We start from the raw sequence: 21891 nt of genomic DNA, 5'->3' as shown, positions 1-21891 counted from the left end.
TCACTTTCCGGGTTCTCTATAGTTGGTTCATCCGGAATTTGTGAGTCTTCTCCAAAGATATTATTTTCGTCATCGGATAGGTTAATGACTGGAACACCATCTGAAGATTCTGGTTCGGAGTCGCTGAATGTGATAACAAGTTTTGAGCCCGACATCTATCATACAACAACTAACCCATTAGTACTACATAATATTTACATATAAATTTTAACCAACAATGATAAGCAATGGTTTTTAAATCAGACCCGGTCAAAGTCCAGACTTACTAATGTATCCTAACGACTTATCGGTTAGACACACTAATGCAAACCTGGTTCGCTAAGACCACCGCTCTGATACCACATGTCATAACCCGTCCTTAACCATAAGAACGTGTTAGATAACGTATGATTTCATTGCGAGGTATTGACCTCTATATGCGACATTTTTAAAAGAGAAACTGCATATATTATACATTACAAACCATAACCATTATTTTTGTTACAAGCTTTAGACAATAAAAAGATGATTATCGTTTAGCGATAATCTTCGACTTACAAACTTTACATATAATGATAACAACACGATTTCGAGCATATTTTACAACACAAATCCTTGGGTATGCAGTTTTATTTTTGACACAAATATGCGTACGCAAGATCCTGCTCAAATTCAACATAATGCAGCGGAAGCTTTAGTAATCACCTGAGAATAGACATGTTTTAAAAGGTCAACATAAAGTTGGTGAGATATAGGTTTAATGCCGGCAGCAATATATATATATAGACCACAAGATTTCGTATATAAACAGTTTAATAAAAATATTCTAAGTGGTTGAGCACTTGGTAACCATACTTAACATTTAATCACGTCGCATATTCCCTTTATTATGAAATCTTACTACACCGTACCAAGTGTAGTCACAAAACGAAGTACTGTGCAACCGTTGAATACTGGTCGTCCAGTCCTGTTGGGGTTGTCAGGCCCGATAGATCTATCAACAGGATTCGCGTTTACAATACCGCTGTAAATATTAGTTACCAAGCTACAGGGAAGTATGCTAGTGGTACAACTCAACGTAGAATATATTTTTCAGTTACTTGTGTCCATATCGTAAAACATAAAATACATGTATTCTCATCCCGAAATATTTAGAGTTTAAAAGTGGGACTATATACTCACGTTCGTCTTGAAGATATATATATTTTTGACTTGGTCTTCCGGTTGATATCACGAACCTATCCATATATAATATATCAATACCTTTTCTTTTTAAACAAACGTCTCATATATATACTTGTTATACTTTTAATACTTTGAATAATTCCTTAGTCCGTAGTTAGCAGTTCGTTGTTAGTAATTCAATTTTAATGGTTCATTTTTAGATGTTTAATATACCCGCAATGAAATAAATAAAACCCCCAACGAAATAAATAAAACCCCATCGTATATGTATTGGTCGAGATTAATCTTGACCCACGGTACCGGTGTTGTCAAATGACGTGTTGCGTACATAAAGTACCGGTGTTGTCAAATGACGTGTTGCGTACAATCATGGGATCTTATGATTAATCTTCTCGTGTTGTTTACGGGTGATCCTGAACCATATAAAATTGAATTATAAGTACATATATATAAAATATCATGTTAACTTAAAAAGATGTGATTTATTTAATTTTTCCCAATTATTTTCGTGGCTAAACTAGTCTTGGATAACCAATTTTGTTTCGGTCATAGTTTCTTCGTTACAAATCCGTTTTCGTTGATTCAACTTGCCATCTCCTTGGATCGAGTCCCTCTTTAAGACTATGAACTGTAAATACCTTAGTTTGTATTCAAAATCACACGGCATAGGTCAAACTTTAGTGAAACTTATGAAGTTAATCATTTTCCATCATGTAAACAACCTTAAATGATTATTTTTCTAAAAATACTTATACTTTGAGTTAAATCATGAAATTTTTATGTGTTATCATATTCATAGTAAAAATCATTTTTCCAGAAAATAAACCTCCAATTCAAAGTTTAAGATGGTTTTTAATTATCCAACCCAAAACAGCCCCCGGTGGCACTCCGACGTCGTAAAAACAGTTTTTAAGATAATCTTTGAAAAACCAAGTTATACCTTGTTAAATTAGCATATATTTAAGTTATATTACAGGTCTTGGAGTATTTTAAAAGTTAAGTTAGAAGGATCTATTTAGTTTGCAAACAAGTTTGAAAACATTCAAACTATGTTCTTGTTGTTAAAATTTTATACCACAAAATAAGATAGCTATATATATATGAATCGAATAAGGTTATGAACATAGATTCTACCTCAAGTTCCTTGGACAAGGTTGTTGTAAAAGAGGAGTAAGAACCTAGAACCAAAAGGGTGATGGAAGTGGATGAAAGATTGGAAGTAAGTTGGTGTTCTTGGAAGGATTTCTTGAAGTGTTTTTGTAAGGTTTTCTTATGAGGTTTAAGTGTTGTTTTTGAAGCTAAATGATGGGGAAAATGCTTGGAGATGATCAAGTATGAAGTTAAGAGTATTTTGAGAGAGAAATGGAAGTGTAAGTATGAGAAAATGGGGTGAAGAAATGGTGTGCATGCATAAAAACGTTTTTAGGTTATAAAGGAAAAAAAAGATACCTAACTTTGTTTTCTTGCTAAATAATTCATGCTACTTGACAAATGGTTGGTTCCACATGTTTCTTAATCATTTAAGGCTGCTAAGGAGCAGATTTTTATTGGTATATACCAATAGTAAATACATCTAGAAGCTGCGTATGATACGGGTACATATACCCTAGGTATACGTATAGAAATCTTTGAGAAAACGGAACGAGGATTCAAATATAGCTATCTTTTGTAAATATACTTATATTGTTTTATGTATTTAAGTCTTTAAAAGTGATTAAATACATTACTTCTACGATATATGTATAAACATTATAGGTCATAAGTATTTAAGTCAAATAACGTTACGTATGGTTATCGTTTTGAAAACTTAAGTTAGTAGTTTCAAAATATACTTATAACTTATTGTTATTAATACAAAATGAGATATTAAAACATTCTTAGGTCATGTTAAATATGTATATATACATATATATACACGAACGTATAATTATCATATATTGTATAGTTCGTGATATCATCGGTCAAACTAGACGGTCAAACGTTGTGTAAAACTCTTTTCGAAAAACATAAGTCTCGACAATTTGGTTTGCTTATCATGTTGGTAAGGTTTAATTTATGTAAATATTAATCTTATAAGTATAGAACGATCGAAAAAGTGCGGGTCGTTACACATATCGACCCATGTAATATATTATTTGGAACAACCATAGACACTCTATATGCAGTAATGTTGGAGTTAGCTATACAGGGTTGAGTTTGATTCCAAAAATATATATACTTTGAGTTGTGATCTAGCCTGAGACGTGTATACACTGGGTCGTGGATTGATTCAAGATAGTATATATCGATTTATTTCTGTATATCTAACTGTGAATAACTAGTTGTAGGTTACTAATGAGGACAGCTGACTTAATAAACTTAAAACATTAAAACGTATTAAAAATATTGTAAATATATTTTAAACATACTTTGATATATATGTACATATTTGTTATAGGTTCGTGAATCGACCAGTGGCCAAGTCTTACTTCCTGTCGAAGTAAAAATCTGTGAAAGTGAGTCATAGTCCCACTTTTAAAAATCTATTATTTTGGGATGAGAATACATGCAATTTTATAAATGATTTACGAAATAGACACAAGTAAATGAAACTACTTTATATGGGTGAATGATCGAAGTCGAATATGCCCCTTTTTATCTTGGTAGCCTAAGAATTTGGGAACAGACCCCCAAATTGACGCGAATCCTAAAGATAGATCTATCGGGCCCAACAAGCCCCATTCTGGAATTTGAAATGCTATAGTACTTCGAAATTATCATGTCCGATGGGTGTCCCGGAATGATGGGGATATTCTATATGCATCTTGTTAATTTCGGTTACCAGGTGTTCACCGTATGAATGATTTTTATCTCTATGTATGGGATGTATTGAAATATGAAATCTTGTGGTCTATTATTATGATTTGATAATATATAGGTTAAACCTATAACTCACCAACATTTTTGTTGACGTTTTAAGCATATTTATTCTCAGGTGATTATTAAGAGCTTCCGCTGTTGTATACTAAAATAAGGATAAGATTTGGAGTCCATGCTTGTATGATATTGTGTAAAAACTGCATTCAAGAAACTTATTTTTGATGTAATATATTCTTAATGTAAACCATTATGTAATGGTCGTGTGTAAACGGTATATTTTAGATTATCATTATTTGATAATCTATGTAATGCTTTTTAAACCTTTATCGATAAAATAAAGGTTATGATTGTTTTAAAAATGAATGCAGTATTTGAAAAACGTCTCATATAGAGGTCAAAACCTCGCGACGAAATCAATTAATATGGAACGTTTATAATCAATATGAATGGGACATTTCAGTTGGTATCTGAGCGTTGGTCTTAGAGAACTAGAAATTTGCATTTGTGTGTCTTATCAAGTTTGTTAGGATACATTAGTGAGTCTGGACTTCGACCGTGTTTTCTTTAAAAACGATTACTTAACACTTTTGTTGGAAACTATATATTATTAACATGTAAATATTATGTAATATATTAACCTCTTAATGTGTTTGATATTGTGTGATAGATGTCTACCACTAGTACAAATCCCATCGACTCACCTAATAATAATGAAGAGTCGAACATAATTTGGAAAGATTCACAAATTCCAGAAGAGGAACCGGAAGAAGAGGAACCGGAAGAAGAGGAATCAGAAGAGGAGGAACCGGAAGAGGAGGAATCGGAAGAAGAAGAGGTTACGGAGGAAGAAATATTGATACCTACAGTAGATCGATTAAATAAAAGAAAATCATCAACCAACGGACCAAAGTTAAAAATGGTCAATGGTGTTTCCGCCGAGGAAGCAAAATATTGAGAAGATTACCAATTTTCTGATGAATCGGATCCTGATGAGGATTCCGATGATGTTATAGAAATTACCTCGACCCAATTTAATATGGCAAAAGAAAATAATAAGGGAAAACGTATAAAAATAGAGAAACCTGATTCCAACCCCGATGAACTTTATATGTATCGGCAACGTCCGTATTTCCTAAATTGTAACAATAACCCGGGAACCTCTAAACCACCAAGTTTTTCTAAACCATTGTGGAAAACGATGGCTCGTATTAGAGGAACACCATATGTCCCTAGAAAATTAGGAAAACGAACCAAGTTCGAAGAAGAAGAAACAAGTGATTTAGATTAGAGGGTTGTAATCATGTTGTGTATTATATGTATTGTAGTGTGCTTGTACTTTTATGTTCTATGTAAAAATTGCTTGTATTGTTTGTTAATTATCTTTTACGAATCTAATCCTTGTCTATTTTACAGTATAAAAACACAAAATGGACGTTAAGGATAGACAACCAAAAATTTTAGAAGACCTACCAGGAGATATGATTGATGAAATCTTGTCTAGAGTTGGGCAGAATTCATCAGCACAATTAGTTATGGCAAAATTAGTTTGTCAAACGTTTGAAAGACATTCCAGGCATGCCTTAGTATATAAAAGACTTTCCTTTGAAAGATGGGGTATATCACATTGGGGAATCTTTAAGTTACGCCAAGTTTTCTTTAAGGAATTTAGTGCAGGAAACCCAGAGGCAATTTTACGCTACGGGTTACGAACCTATTTTGACTCAACATATCCCAACATAGGACTCCGTTCTTTAGAAAGCACTTCTAACATGCAACATAAAGAAGCATGTTATGCTTACGGGTTAATAATGTTCACTTCTCATCAAATTGAGAGAAAGAACATTGAGTTGCAACTTTTAAATAAAACATTCTCACAAGTGACGGACTCAGTAGTTGGGGTAAGAAACAAGGTTTTTAGATTGCTACGAGGCTGTTTGGCATTACGAAACCCTCGTCCTTTTGACGACATTACAACATGCTGCCTAGCCAATGGCCATAACGGTTACTTTCCACAAGATCAAGGATGGGAAGTCATCTTAGTAAAACCAGAATGCATGACTTGTTTCTGGACTTATGAATTACGTGTCTTTATTTCTTTTGCTGAACAACTTGCGTATTAACTAGAATTGCCTTTATAGCTGATGAGTAGCAAAGATATTATGTGCTATATTTCATCCTATATGTATAATAGTGGTATTGTAAGTTTGTAAAATATTGTATAAAGGTTTGAACGCGAAATATTATTGTAATAAGTTTTTCATATAGAAGCGTAGTAGTTGAGTTGTATAGTAGCTAGTAAGTATGAACTTAACGGGTAGGTACTACTCGAATTAAAACTATAAAATGCTAATATGAAGAAAAAGCTTTTATAAATAAGTTCATATAATGCTACGAGATACTATTGACTACTCTTAAAATTCTATATGATTAACTCAATTCTTTTGGCTATTTTTGAAGGAAATGGCACCAGCGACTCGTTAGAATTTGAATATGAGGGAGGAAGACTTCCGTGTTTTCCTTGCAGCAAACATAGCCGCAGTACAGGCTGCGATGCAAAATAACAATAACTCTGGATCTAGCCGTGAAACTAATTCCACAAGAAATCGTGTAAGATGCTCCTACAAAGAATTCACTGCCTGTAAACCTTTGGAATTTTATGGAACTGAAGGACCAATTGGATTGAAACGGTGGACCGAGAAAGTCGAATCGGTGTTTGCCATAAGTAAGTGTACTGAAGAGGACAAAGTTAAGTACGCTACACATACCTTCACAGGTACTGCGTTAACGTGGTGGAACACCTATCTTGAACAGGTAGGACAAAATGCTGCTTACGCACTACCGTGGTCGGCATTCAAGCAATTGATGAACGAGCAGTACCATCCTAGAAACGAAGTCAATAAGCTCAAAGTAGAGCTTAGAGAGTTATGAACACAAGGGTTTGACATTACCACATATGAACGACGATTCACAGAGTTGTGCCTATTATGTCCAGGAACGTTCAAAGATGAAGAAGAGAAGATCGACGCATTTATAAAAGGGTTACCAGTAAGGATTTAAGAAGATGTGAGTTCACATGAGCCCGCTTCCATAGAAAAGGCAATTCGAATGGCTCATAAACTCATAAATCAGATTGAGGGAAGAATTAAAGAGCAGGCAGCCGAAGAAGCCAATATGAAACAACTCAAGAGAAAGTGGGAAGAAACCAGTGATAAGGGTCACCAATACAACAACAATAATTACAACCACAATCGCAACAACTATCCCAACAACCGCAACAACAATCGCAACAATAACTTCAATCCTAACAATAACTACAACAAACGTCCCAACAACAACAACAACTACAACAACCGTTCCAACAACAATAACAATCCCAACAACAACCTCAATAACAACAACGGCAATAAAAACAAAAAATGCCAAAGGTGTGAAGAGTACCACCAGAATGGGTTCTGCACGACATTTTGCACCAAGTGTAAAAGAAATGGCCATGGTGCGAAAAAGTGTGAGGTATACGGACCAAAGTTTAAAAGAACTAAAGGAACAAATAGTGGCGAAACAAGTAATGCCGCCTTTGTTTGTTATGGATGTGGAAAACTGGGCCACATTAGAAGTAATTGCCCGAATCAGGGGAATACTAATGGGCAGGGCCGCGGAAGAGTTTTCAATATTAATACGACAGAAGCGCAAGAAAACCCGAAGCTTGTTACGGGTACGTTTCTTATTGATAATAAATCTGCTTATGTTTTATTTGATTTGGGTGCGGATAGAAGCTATATGAGTAGAGATTTTTGTGCTAAGTTAAGTTGCCCATTGACGCCTTTGGATAGTAAATTTTTACTCGGATTAGCAAACGGTAAATTAATTTCAGCATATAATATATGTCGGGATAGAGAAATTAAACTGGGGGATGAAACGTTTAAAATTGATTTAATACCAGTCTAGTTAGGAAGTTTTGATGTAATAATTGGCATTGACTGGTTGAAAAAGGTGAGAGCAGAGGTCGTTTGTTACAAAAATGCGATTCGCATTATGCGTGAAAAGGGAAAACCTTTAATGGTGTAAGGAGAAAAGAACAATGCGAAATTAAATCTTATTAGTAGTTTAAAGGCACAAAAACTAATAAGAAAAGGTTGTTACGTCATTCTAGCACACATCAAGGAAGTTAAACCTGAAGAAAAGAACATCAATGATGTTCCCGTCATAAAAGAATTTCCCGATGTATTTCTGAAAGAATTACCGGGATTACCCCCACATCGATCCGTTGAATTTCAAATAGACCTTGTACCAAGAGCTGCACCAATAGCTCGTGCTCCATACAGACTCGCACATAGTGAAATGAAAGAATTACAAAGTCAGTTACATGAACTTTTAGAGCGTGGTTTCATTCGACCAAGCACATCATCGTGGGGAGCTCATATTTTGTTTGTCAAGAAGAAGGATGGTACATTTAGGTTGTGTATCGACTACCGAGAGTTGAACAAACTTACCATCAAGAACCGCTACCCACTACCGAGAATCGACAACTTATTAGATCAACTACAAGGCTCGTCGGTTTATTCGAAGATTGATTTACGTTCTGGGTATCATTAAATGTGGGTGAAGGAGGATGATATTCCAAAGACTGCTTTTAGGACGTGTTATGGTCATTACAAGTTTATGGTTATGCCGTTTGGGTTGACTAATGCACCAGCTGTGTTCATGGACCTCATGAACCGAGTGTGTGGACCATACCTTGACAAGTTTGTCATTGTTTTCATCGATGACATACTTATTTACTCAAAGAATGACCAAGAGCATGAAGAACATTTGAGAAAAGTGCTAGAGTTGTTAAGAAAAGAAAAACTGTACGCTAAGTTTTCAAAGTGTGCATTTTGGTTGAAAGAAGTTCAATTCCTCGGTCATATAGTGAACAAAGAAGGTATTCAGGTGGATCCAGCAAAGATTGAAACCGTTGAAATGTGGGAAACCCCGAAAACTCCAAAACACATACGCCAATTTTTAAGGCTAGCTGGTTATTACAGGAGATTCATCCAAGATTTTTCCAAAATAGCAAAATCCTTAACTACATTAACGCATAAAGGGAGGAAATTTGAATGGAAGGATGAACAAGAAAAAACGTTTCAATTATTGAAGAAAAATTTAACTACGGCACCTATACTCTCATTACCTGAAGGGAATGAGGATTTTGTGATATATTGTGACGCCTCAAATCAAGGTCTCGGTTGTGTATTAATGCAACGAACGAAGGTAATTGCTTATGCGTCTAGACAATTGAAGATTCACGAGCAGAATTATACGACGCATGATTTGGAATTAGGCGCAGTTGTTTTTGCATTAAAGACTTGGAGGCACTACTTATATGGGGTCAAAAGTATTATATATACCGACCACAAAAGTCTTCAACACATATTTAATCAGAAACAACTGAATATGAGGCAGCGTAGGTGGATTGAATTGTTGAATGATTACGACTTTGAGATTCATTACCACCCGGGGAAGGCAAATGTGGTAGCCGACACCTTGAGCAGAAAGGACAGAGAACCCATTTGAGTAAAAGCTATGAATATAATGATTCACACTAACCTTACTACTCAAATAAAGGAGGCGCAACAAGGAGTTTTAAAAGAGGGAAATTTAAAGGATGAAATACCCAAAGGATCGGAGAAGCATCTTAATATTCGGGAAGACGGAACCCGGTATAGGGCAGAAAGAATTTGGGTACCAAAATTTGGAGATATGAGAGAAATGGTACTTAGAGAAGCTCATAAAACCAGATACTCAATACATCCTGAAACGGGGAAGATGTACAAGTATCTCAAGAAACATTTTTGGTGGCCGGGTATGAAAGCCGATGTTGCTAAATACGTAGGAGAATGTTTGACGTGTTCTAAGGTCAAAGCTGAGCATCAGAAACCATCAGGTCTACTTCAACAACTCAAAATCCCGGAATGGAAATGGAAAAACATTACCATGGAATTCATCACTAAATTTCCAAGGACTGCAAGTGGTTTTGATACTATTTGGGTAATAGTTGATCGTCTCACCAAATTAGCACACTTCCTGCCAATAAGAGAAGATGACAAGATGGAGAAGTTAGCACGACTGTATTTGAAGGAAGTCATCTTCAGACATGGAATACCGATCTCTATTATCTCTGATAGGGATGGCAGATTTATTTCAAGATTCTGGCAGACATTACAGCAAGCATTAGGAAGTCATCTAGACATGAGTACTGCCTATCATCCACAAACTGATGGGCAGAGCGAAAGGACGATACAAATTCTTGAAGACATGCTACGAGCATGCGTTATTGATTTCGGAAACAGTTGGGATCAACACCTTCCGTTAGCAGAATTTTCTTACAACAACAGCTACCATTCAAGCATTGAGATGGCACCGTTTGAAGCACTTTATGGTAGAAAGTGCAGGTCTCCGATTTGTTGGAGTGAAGTGGGGGATAGACAGATTACGGGTCCGGAGATAATACAAGAAACTACCGAGAAGATCATCCAAATTCAACAACGGTTGAAAACAGCCCAAAGTCGACAAAAGAGCTACGCTGACATTAAAAGAAAAGATATAGAATTTGAATTTGGAGAGATGGTCATACTTAAAGTTGCACCTTGGAAAGGCGTTGTTCAATTTGGTAAACGAGGGAAATTAAATCCAAGGTATATTGGACCATTCAATATTATTGATCGTGTCGGACCAGTAGCTTACCGACTTGAGTTACCTCAACAACTCGCGGCTGTACATAACACTTTCCACGTCTCGAATTTGAAGAAATGTTTTGCTAAAGAAGATCTCACTATTCCGTTAGATGAAATCCAAATCAACGAAAAACTTCAATTCATCGAAGAACCCGTCGAAATAATGGATCGTGAGGTTAAAAGACTTAAGCAAAACAAGATACCAATTTTTAAGGTTCGATGGAATGCTCGTAGAGGACCCGAGTTCACCTGGGAATGAGAAGATTATATGAAGAAGGAATACCCGCACTTATTTCCAGAAGATACATCAACACCTCCAACTGCTTAAAATTTCGGGACGAAATTTATTTAACGGTAGGTACTGTAGTGACCCGAACTTTTCCATGTTTATATATATTAAATGAAATTGTTATTTACATGATTAAGTGTTTCCAACATTTTAAGCAATCAAACATGTTAAGACTTGATTAATTGAAATAGGTTTCATATAGACAATTGACCACCCAAGTTGACCGGTGATTCACGAACGTTAAAACTTTTAAAAACTATATGATGACATATATATGATTATATATATATATATTTAACATGATATTATGATAAGTAAGTATCTCATTAGGTATTTTAACAATGAGTTATATACATAAAATTGAGTTTATTGAATTAAGAAACTCGAAACGATATATATAACGATTATTGTTATAACAACGTCTTACTAAATACATATGAATCATATTAAGATATTGTTACACTATGTTTAATCATGATAAATGATAAGTAAACATGTCATTAAGTGTATTAACAATGAACTACATATGTAAAAACAAGACTACTAACTTAATGATTTCGAAACGAGACATATATGTAATGATTATCGTTGTAACAACATTTAACTGTATATATATCATACTAAGATATATTAATATATCATAATATCATGATAATGTAATAATTTAATATCTCTTTAGATATAATAAACAATGGGTTAACAACATTTAACAAGATCGTTAACCTAAAGGTTTCAAAACAACATTTACATGTAACGACTAACGATGACTTAGCGACTCAGTTAAAATGTATATACATGTAGCATTTTAATACGTATTCATACACTTTTGAAAGACTTCAAGACACTTATCAAAATACTTCTACTTAACAAAAATGCTTACAATTACATCCTCGTTCAGTTTCATTAACAATTCTACTCGTATGCAACTGTATTCGTACTCGTACAATACACAACTTTTAGATGTATGTACTATTGGTATATACACTCCAATGATCAGCTCTTAGCAGCCCATGTGAGTTACCTAACACATGTGGTAACCATCATTTGGCAACTAGCATGAAATATCTCATAAAATTACAAAAATATTAGTAATCATTCATGACTTATTTACAAGTAAACAAAATTACACATCCTTTATATCTAATCCAAATACCAACGACCAAAAACACCTACAAACACTTTCATTCTTCAATTTTCTTTATCTAATTGATCTCTCTCAAGTTCTATCTTTAAGTTCTAAGTGTTCTTCATAAATTATATAAGTTCTAGTTGTAAGAATACTTCCAAGTTTGCTAGCTTATTTCCAATCTTGTAAATTGATCATCCAACCTCAAGAAATCTTTCTTATTTACAGTAAGATATCTTTCCAATATAAGGTAATACTCATATTCAAACTTTGATTCAATTCCTATAACTATAACAATCTTATTTCGAGTGGAAATCTTACTTGAACTTGTTTTCGTGTCATGATTCTGCTTCAAGAACTTTCAAGCCATCCACGGATCCTTTGAAGCTAGATCTATTTTTCTCATTTCCAGTAGGTTTACCTACTAAAATTAAGGTAGTAATGATGTTCATAACATCATTCGATTCATATATATAAAACTTCCTTATTCGAAGGTTTAAACTTGTAATAACTAGAACATAGTTTAGTTAATTCTAAACTTGTTCGCAAACAAAAGTTAATCCTTTTAACTTGACTTTTAAAATCAACTAGACACATGTTCTATATCTATATGATATGCTAACTTAATAATTTAAAACCTGGAAACACGAAAAACACCGTAAAATCGGATATACGCCGTCGTAGTAACACCACGGGTTGTTTTGGGTTAGTTAATTAAAAACTATGATAATCTTTGATTTAAAAGTTGTTATTCTGAGAAAATGATTTTTCTTATGAACATAAAACTATATCCAAAAATCATGGTTAAACTCAAAGTGGAAGTATGTTTTCCAAAATGGTCATCTAGACGTCGTTCGTTCGACTGAAATGACTACCTTTACAAAAATGACTTGTAACCTGTATTTCTGACAATAAACCTATACTTTGTCTATTTAGATTCATAAAATAGAGTTCAATATGAAACCATATCAATTTGATTCACTCAAAACGGATTTAAAATGAAGAAGTTATGGGTAAAACAAGATTGGATATTTTTTGATTGTTGTAGATACGGGAAATATTGTAACAATTCTATACAAATCATATCCTAGCTAACTTATATTGTATTATACATGTATTCTAATATATTATGTAATCTTGGGATACCATAGACACGTATGCAAATGTTTTGACATATCATATCGACCCATGTATATATATTATTTGGAACAACCATAGACACTCTATATGCAGTAATGTTGGAGTTAGCTATACAGGTCTGAGTTTGATTCCAAAAATATATATACTTTGAGTTATGATCTAGCCTGAGACGTGTATACACTGGGTCGTGGATTGATTCAAGATAGTATATATCGATTTATTTCTGTACATCTAACTGTGGACAACTAGTTGTAGGTTACTAACGAGGACAGCTGACTTAATAAACTTAAAACATTAAAACGTATTAAAAATGTTGTAAATATATTTTAAACATACTTTGATATATATGTACATATTTGTTATAGGTTCGTGAATCGACCAGTGGCCAAGTCTTACTTCCCGACGAAGTAAAAATCTGTGAAAGTGAGTCATAGTCCCACTTTTAAAAATCTAATATTTTGGGATGAGAATACATGCAATTTTATAAATGATTTACGAAATAGACACAAGTAAATGAAACAACTTTATATGGGTGAATGATCGAAGCCGAATATGCCCCTTTTTATCTTGGTAGCCTAAGAATTTGGGAACAGACCCCCAAATTGACGCGAATCCTAAAGATAGATCTATCGGGCCCAACAAGCCCCATTCTGGAATTTGAAATGCTTTAGTACTTCGAAATTATCATGTCCGATGGGTGTCCCGGAATGATGGGGATATTCTATATGCATCTTGTTAATTTCGGTTACCAGGTGTTCACCGTATGAATGATTTTTATCTCTATGTATGGGATGTATTGAAATATAAAATCTCGTGGTCTATTATTATGATTTGATAATATATAGGTTAAACCTATAACTCACCAACATTTTTGTTGACGTTTTAAGCATGTTTATTCTCAGGTGATTATTAAGAGCTTCCGCTGTTGTATGCTAAAATAAGGACAAGATTTGGAGTCCATGCTTGTATGATATTGTGTAAAAAACTGCATTCAAGAAACTTATTTTTGATGTAATATATTCTTAACGTAAACCATTATGTAATGGTCGTGTGTAAACGGTATATTTTAGATTATCATTATTTGATAATCTATGTAATGCTTTTTAAAACTTTATCGATAAAATAAAGGTTATGGTTATTTTAAAAATGAATGCAGTCTTTGAAAAACGTCTCATATAGAGGTCAAAACCTCGCGACGAAATCAATTAATATGGAACATTTATAATCAATATGAATGGGACATTTCACCAACAAGGTAGAAAGTCCAACAAGACTAACTAGTGAGCATAAGTAAATTACTAAGAGTAATTAAGCAACCAATAACTCAAGTAATTGTCATTATAAAATAATAATTAGTATTACGTAGTCATAATATTCCAATTATGACCAAAGTCAAATGTGTATCAAAATACATAGCTCGTTCTCGATGTCAAGTGACACTAATGGTCGTAAAAGCATTCAGGGATCAAGTTAAGTAACTAAGTACTTAATGGCACATTGTATGGTAATAACGAAAGTAATTAACATGAATTAAGATCCCAGAACATAATATAGCTCAGTACGCACAAATACGCAGTTTCGCAGAAAGTAACAAGCACAAAAGTAAGTCGAAAAAGTCGGGTCGTTACATTACCCACCTGTTAATGAAAATTTCGTCCTGAAATTTTAAGCTGAGGTAGGCAGTAGAGTTGTAAAGAAGTGAGGATACTTCAGCATCATCTGATCCTCTCGCTCCCAAGTAAACTCGGGTCCTCGTTTAGCATTCCAACGGACTCGGACAATTGGAATCTTGTTGCGTTTCATGGTCTTGACCTCACGGTCCATAATTTCTATAGGTTTTTCTATGAAGTGGAGTTTGTCATCAATCGTAAGCTCCTCAAGTGGTATGACGAGTTCTGGTTCAGCAAGACATTTCTTCAGATTCGACACGTGGAAAGTGAGATGAACTGCACTCAACTGAGTCGGAAGATCCAAACAGTAAGCAACGGTTCCAATACGCTCCAAGACTTCAAAAGGACCAATGTATCACGGATTTATCTTCCCACGCTTTCCAAAACGAATTACACATTTCCAAGGTATGACTTTTGTAACATCCCGCATTTTTCCGTTAAATTATTTTAACGCCCGTCTTTTTATTGTAATATTATCCTCAGTATCTCGATTCATAGCCTCCATTAGCTAACCTTCTTAAAATATTTTCGTTATTGGATTTTAACATCTCTCGTACTCTCGTGTAATTCAAAATAATTCGTTTGGTTAATTCACGCACCCGCACCCGAACTAGAGGGACTAAACTTGCAAAGAGGCCAAAGATTTGACTAGGTCAACTAGTCAAACCTTCAACCTCCTCCTCTCATTTTCTCTCTTTCTCTCTTTTCATACTTCCATTTTCCTCTCAAGAACTCAACCAAGATTCATCATCTAATTTCGGATTTGGAGGCTAACATCAAAACAAATTACATATTTGGAATCCTCTCTTCATCCTCTTCGACTTGATACCAATTTCATCTCATTTGGGTAACTTTCTAAAATTACTAGATTTTGTATTCTTGATGTTTTTGAATTATAAAAGTGTTAATTAGTGTCTATGGCTCGTGTATAACATGAATATATGTTTTGTTTGTTCGATTTGTTGTTTTGAGTAACTAGTTTGAACACTTGAAAATGGGTTTGCTTAATCTTTGATTTTGGAAGATTAAATGTTGTTAAATCGTTAAAGTTCATGTTTTAATTGTGTTACTAGTATCACTAGCTTCATTTTGATGTGTAGGTTGATTTGTAAAACTTCAAAAACATGATTAATGATTTTGTGATTCTTGATTAGGGTTTGATCGTTCTTGAGATGAACTTTTTGATGCTTGAATACCATGAAATTTTAATTGTTAGTGTTTAGTTGTAATGCATGTTTCATTACCTTCAAAACGGCATATCATATGTGTGAATTGGATTCCTGAAACTTAAAATGCATTTTGTGAACTTGAAACTTGAAAATGGACTTTAAATGATCACATGACGAGAAATCGGTCATTGGAAATGATGTTTTTGTTTGATGAAACATGTTTAGTTATGTTCTTTGTCAAAAGAGCTTTCCAACGATATAAGGTGCGAGTTCTAAATGTTTACGGTTTGCATTTTGTGCTAAAACGAATTTTGGATCAAGACTTGAACATTTGAAACTGGCCAGGTACCAGCTCCCGTGTATTGTCGCGGCGCGACAATTGTGGGCCGCGGCGCGGCATAAGCCATGTCCAGGCTCTGACCTCCATGTCCAAAATACGAAAAATGTTTGGCATACTACGGACCTCCGATTCACATGAAACTTGTTCTAACATGCTCATATATTATTAAAAACCTCAGAAAAATAGTTCGGGACCCGACCCGAACATGTTGACTTTTTCGTTGACTTTGACCCGACCAAGTTGACTTTTAATCAAACTTAACCAAATATTTGTGCAATCGTTCTAACATGTTTTTATACTTGTACCTTGCATGAAACATGACAATTTGATTCACATGCTATTATGATCGAGTCTTAACGAGCCATAGGACTAATTGAACATCTTTGACCTATCGTGTTTACCGTTATTGATACAACCTATTGTTTAGGTCAAGACTAGCATTGTTCTTTGCACACGTTTACTTGTTGAAGTACTTTACTACTCGTGCACTCAAGGTGAGATCATAGTCCCACTTTTACTCTTTTTGAACTTACATTTGGGATGAGAAAACATAAACATTTCTTTTACTAAGTGAACACAAGTACAGGAAAACAAACATTCTACATACGAGTTTAGAACAAAATCCTCAATTCGATTATCATTAGTTACACTTGCCGGGTGTAAGCGAGAACTTATGTTGTATGGATCCATATGGGTTTGACAAACCCTCATTCAAACGGTTCGCTACCGTTTACGAATGAAATATATTTTCGAGAAACAGTGTATGTTCTAGCACTAAGTGATGGGGTTCAATGGAAGGAATGTTAAGCATTGATAATTGGGTGCTCGTGAAACAAACTTTTGGAATGTATTACTATTATTTCATTGATGCAAATCTTGTGGTTCACTTGTACTTACTTACTTAAACCTATGATTTCACCAACGTTTTCGTTGACAGATTTCTATGTTTTTCTCAGGTCTTTGAACGCTATGTGAAACATGCTTCCGCTCATTATTTTGATACTTGCATTGGATGTCGAGTATACATGCATTTCATGGAGCGTCTTTTGACTTTCTTTAAAACTGTGTCGCATAGGTTTCACATGTAACTATAACTTTGTAACGTAACTTTTGGATGAACAATTCTTGTAAACTTTGAAACAATCTTTATTTTTGAAAGGAATGCGACATATCTTTGGTCAAATGTCACGTTAAAGACCTATGACCACGCAACGGGACCTAAGTAGTCGACGCCGTCAATTGACGATTTGTCGGGGTCGCTACAAGTGGTATCAGAGCATTGGTTGTAGGGATTTAGAGTTCATTGGTGTCAACCCCGAGTCATAGGTTACATTAGTGAATCTAGACTACAACCGGCATATAGACATGAAGTAGGAATTACTTGACTATTTGTGCATTTATACTCGAACGTTTCTACTCATAACTAACTCTCGCTTCATCTAAATCTTTCATTGTTTAATTTGATTGACGCGCCACCTTGACTTTATAGAATAATGTCGAATGCACATATGAATCAGGGTAATATAATTGCCGGGATTATATTACGGTGACTCATATGAACGTTCCGACATTACGACATAAAGAATTTAAGGCGAATCAAGGAAAATTTTCTCTTCATCATTATTCCATATCACGATTAGTATTGTTAAGAATACTAATCAACGATATTCTTGTGTCATGAAGGAACAATGGCTCACCAAGGTCAACACAATACCCTTCCCGAAACTTTAGAACAAGCCCTTCAACGAATGATAGCCACCGCCGTGGGTGAGGTCGTGGCCGATCACTTCTCCAACCACAACAACAATCATGGAGCCGATAATTCAAACGAGGGGTGCTCCTACAAAAACTTCATGGGGTACAAACCTCCCACTTTCGATGGAACCCGGGGACCGATTGCTCTCACCCGATGGTTCGAACAAACGGAAGCCGTTTTTAACATAAGCGGTTATCAGGACCAAGATAAGGTCAAGTTTTCCACCCTCACTTTCACCGGTGTTGCTCTCTCATGGTGGAACACGTATGTACAATCAGTGGGTATCGATGAGGCCCTTACACTCTCTTGGACCGAATTAAGAGAAAGAATGATCACCGAATACTTCCCGCGCGACGAGACTCGAAGGCTCGAACAGGGTCTAAGGAATTTAAAAACGGTCGGGAATGACCTCGAAGCTTATAATCAACGGTTTATCGAAGTAGTCTTAATGTGTCCAAATCTCATGACTCCCGAATCCCTAAGAGTCGAACTTTACATGGATGGCCTCCCGAAGAGCGTTCAACACGGGTTAATGTCATCCAAACCCGCCAACCTACAAGAGGCTTTAACGATGGCCCGCCAATCTATAAAAACGGTGAATGAAATTGAAGCGCCGACACCTACGGCCGAGGACCAACCGGGTAACAACAAAAGAAAATGGGAAGCCTCTCCATCGAGCAACTACAACAACAACTTCACCAAGAAGTCCTTCACCTCCGACGGCAAGAAAGGGTATGCCGGAAACCTGCCCTACTGTAACGAATGTCGCAAACATCATTTGGGTGAATGTGGCAAACCATTTTGCATCAGGTGTCAAAGAAGTGGCCATGTGGCCCATATTTGTAAAAGTACCATTACCGTCGCTCAAAAGACGCCCAATGTGCCAACGGCGGTTGTTTGTTTCGAATGTGGCCAACCGGGTCATTATAGGAATGCGTGCCCAAAGAAGAAAGCCAACCCCAACGCCTGCCGTTGAACTTTCAACATCGACACTTAGGGTGCCCGAGACGACGATGGACTAGTCACGGGTACGTTTCTTCACAACAACCCGCATATTTCATACTTATTCGATTCGGTTATCGTTAGATGTTTTATAACCAAGACTTTGACTCGTACTCCTTGCACTCCACCACTCCCCCTAGATATTGCTTAGGCCATTCAAGTGACCCACGAAAAAAAAAACTATTGTGTGCCACCAAATTTATATCGGAGGATGTACGTTAAACTTATTGGGTGAATAATTTGAATTTTGACTTAACACCTATAGAGTTGAGGAGCTCAAAACCTATTCGTTAAGAAGAAATGTTTCCCTATCGTCTTGTATAGATTATTGTGAACTAAATAATTTCCGGTTAAGAACCGATATTCTTTTTCCCCGTATCAATGACCTCTTGATCAAGTACGAGGATCTCGTGTGTATACCAAATCGATCTCCATCCTTGTTATCATCAATTGAGGGTTGAGGGAGACGATGTCTCCTAAACCATTTTCTGAACTCGCTACGATAGTTGTAAATCTCTCTTAGTACCGTTCAATTAATCTAAGGCTCCGACTGAATTCATAAACCTCCGGAGCCGCGTGTGCAAACTTATTTAGACAAATCGTTACCGTACTTATAATTGATGTTCTAAACCTATTCAAGCGAAGAAGAAAACGAACAATGTCTCCGACTTACGCTCGAACACTTGAGAAAAGAGCAACTCTATACCGAATTCTCCAAGTGAGAATTTTGGTTAAACGAAGTTCAATTTTTAGACCATGTTGTTAGTGGTCAAAGTATCTCAATACATCTCGCAATCGGAACCACACGTAATCGGGAAACCCTCACGACTCAGACTTGTATTCGTAAAATCTTAGATCTCGCCGGTTATCACTGAAGATTCATTTCCGACTTTTCTCGTGTTGCACGACCTTTAAACTCGTTAACTCACTGAGGGAAAAATTTAAACCTCTCCGTGTCTGAACTTTGAACATGATCTTTCACACAAACCTTACTAGCTAAATTCGTTTAGCACACTGGAACTCAAATATGGAAATATTTCTACTTGAACGCCCGAAATACATACTCTCTCTACTCGAAATCAAGGGAACTGAAATTCGTTAATTTGCTCGATAAATTTGAATACTTAATCATGGACCCGATCAACCTTCTCATCAACACGTGCCACGTTACATAGCCCTGTTATTTCACCATTTTCCGCCTGATATTACTGGAACTTAAGATAACACCCAATCCAAGGATGCTTCACTCTTCTTTGACTTATCATACAACTACGTGTACTATCTCGTTATCCCACCAAGCCTCAACATTCGACCACTAAGTGCGCGACATGGTTACCTCAAGGTGTGAACTAATCCTATTCTAAGTTCTCATTTCACTCCTGTCTTATTGCTCGCATTTCCGTGTAAGGAAACTTTTTATAAAACTTCTCAATGGAGAGAGAAACTCTTCACATTATATTAGTATTCGCCACGATGGTGAATAGTCCTAACAACCACTTTCGGGAACCGATGGATCTTCCGCGGTGCGGACCTCTTGAGAAACGAAACCTGTTCAAACGTGTATTAAAGAAAATTCTAGCTCGGCACGGGATACACGGCGTACCATCTCCATTAAAATTTCAGATCGGGATACTCGTCTCACTTCTAAATTCGGGATGCCTTACAAGGAACTGTAGGGACACGTTTAAACATGAATGTCGTGTATCATCCACAATCAATGGACCAAACAAACGTACGTTTCACATCTTGGAAAGACATGTTACAAACTTGTATTGTTGCCTTTAGTTGTCTCCTCTCACACAGCAGTTACCATTCGTGTATTAACGTCGCACTTCCGAAACCCTATATGACCGCAAATGTCATACCCCTATTCGTTGGATCAAAGCATGTGGCAAGCAAACCACCGAATCCGAACTCATTCAAGAAATAACAGTTGAGAAGGACTCAAGATGACCCGTAGTCGCCAAAAGGACTATACCGATATTCGACGTAAACCTCTCGAATCCCAAGTCAGTAACCGTGTAATATCGAGACCTCGCACCTTGTAAAGGTGAAATCCGTTTCGGGAATCAGGGAAATTTAAACTGCGAAATATTAATCCTTTTGAAACCTTGGGGCGTATTGGAACCGCTCCTACCGTTTAGAACTTTCGACTCAATTAAATTTTCGTTTACCCTACGTTCCATGCAACAAACTTAGAGACGTGTCCTACAGAACAGGAACGTGCTACTCTCCTAGATAAACTTACTATTGATGGCAAACTCCCCTTCATGGGAAACTGGTTGAAATTTTGGATCGTAAAACCAAGTCTTAATACAAACTGAAATCTCGACTGTCAAAATTTGTGGGAATGCCCAAGGATGTATCTTCACTTATTCATAGCATTGGCAACGTAAGGTCTCGAGTAAGAAGCAACGACTATTGCTTCCAACTAAATTTCGGGACGAAATTTCTTTTAAGGTGTGGGTAATGTAACATCCCGCATTTTTCCGTTAAATTATTTTAACGCCCGTCTTTTTATTGTAATATTATCCTCAGTATCTCGATTCATAGCCTCCATTAGCTAACCTTCTTAAAATATTTTCGTTATTGGATTTTAACATCTCTCGTACTCTCGTGTAATTCAAAATAATTCGTTTGGTTAATTCACGCACCCGCACCCA

General features: G+C 35.8%; 1 long non-coding RNA gene across 1 annotated transcript; it reads left to right on the top strand.

The window, feature by feature from the left end:
• The first annotated feature begins 15543 nt into the window (after window positions 1-15543).
• Window positions 15544-17933, top strand: LOC139904355 (uncharacterized). The gene is made up of 3 exons (XR_011778743.1): window positions 15544-15808; window positions 16898-16964; window positions 17427-17933. It is a non-coding gene; the product is annotated as an uncharacterized lncRNA (long non-coding RNA).
• The last annotated feature ends 3958 nt before the right edge of the window (window positions 17934-21891 follow it).

The sequence above is a fragment of the Rutidosis leptorrhynchoides genome, chromosome 4 (assembly GCF_046630445.1).
Source record: "Rutidosis leptorrhynchoides isolate AG116_Rl617_1_P2 chromosome 4, CSIRO_AGI_Rlap_v1, whole genome shotgun sequence".
Lineage (NCBI taxonomy): Eukaryota > Viridiplantae > Streptophyta > Magnoliopsida > Asterales > Asteraceae > Rutidosis > Rutidosis leptorrhynchoides.
This window is presented reverse-complemented; position numbering and strand designations above follow the sequence as displayed.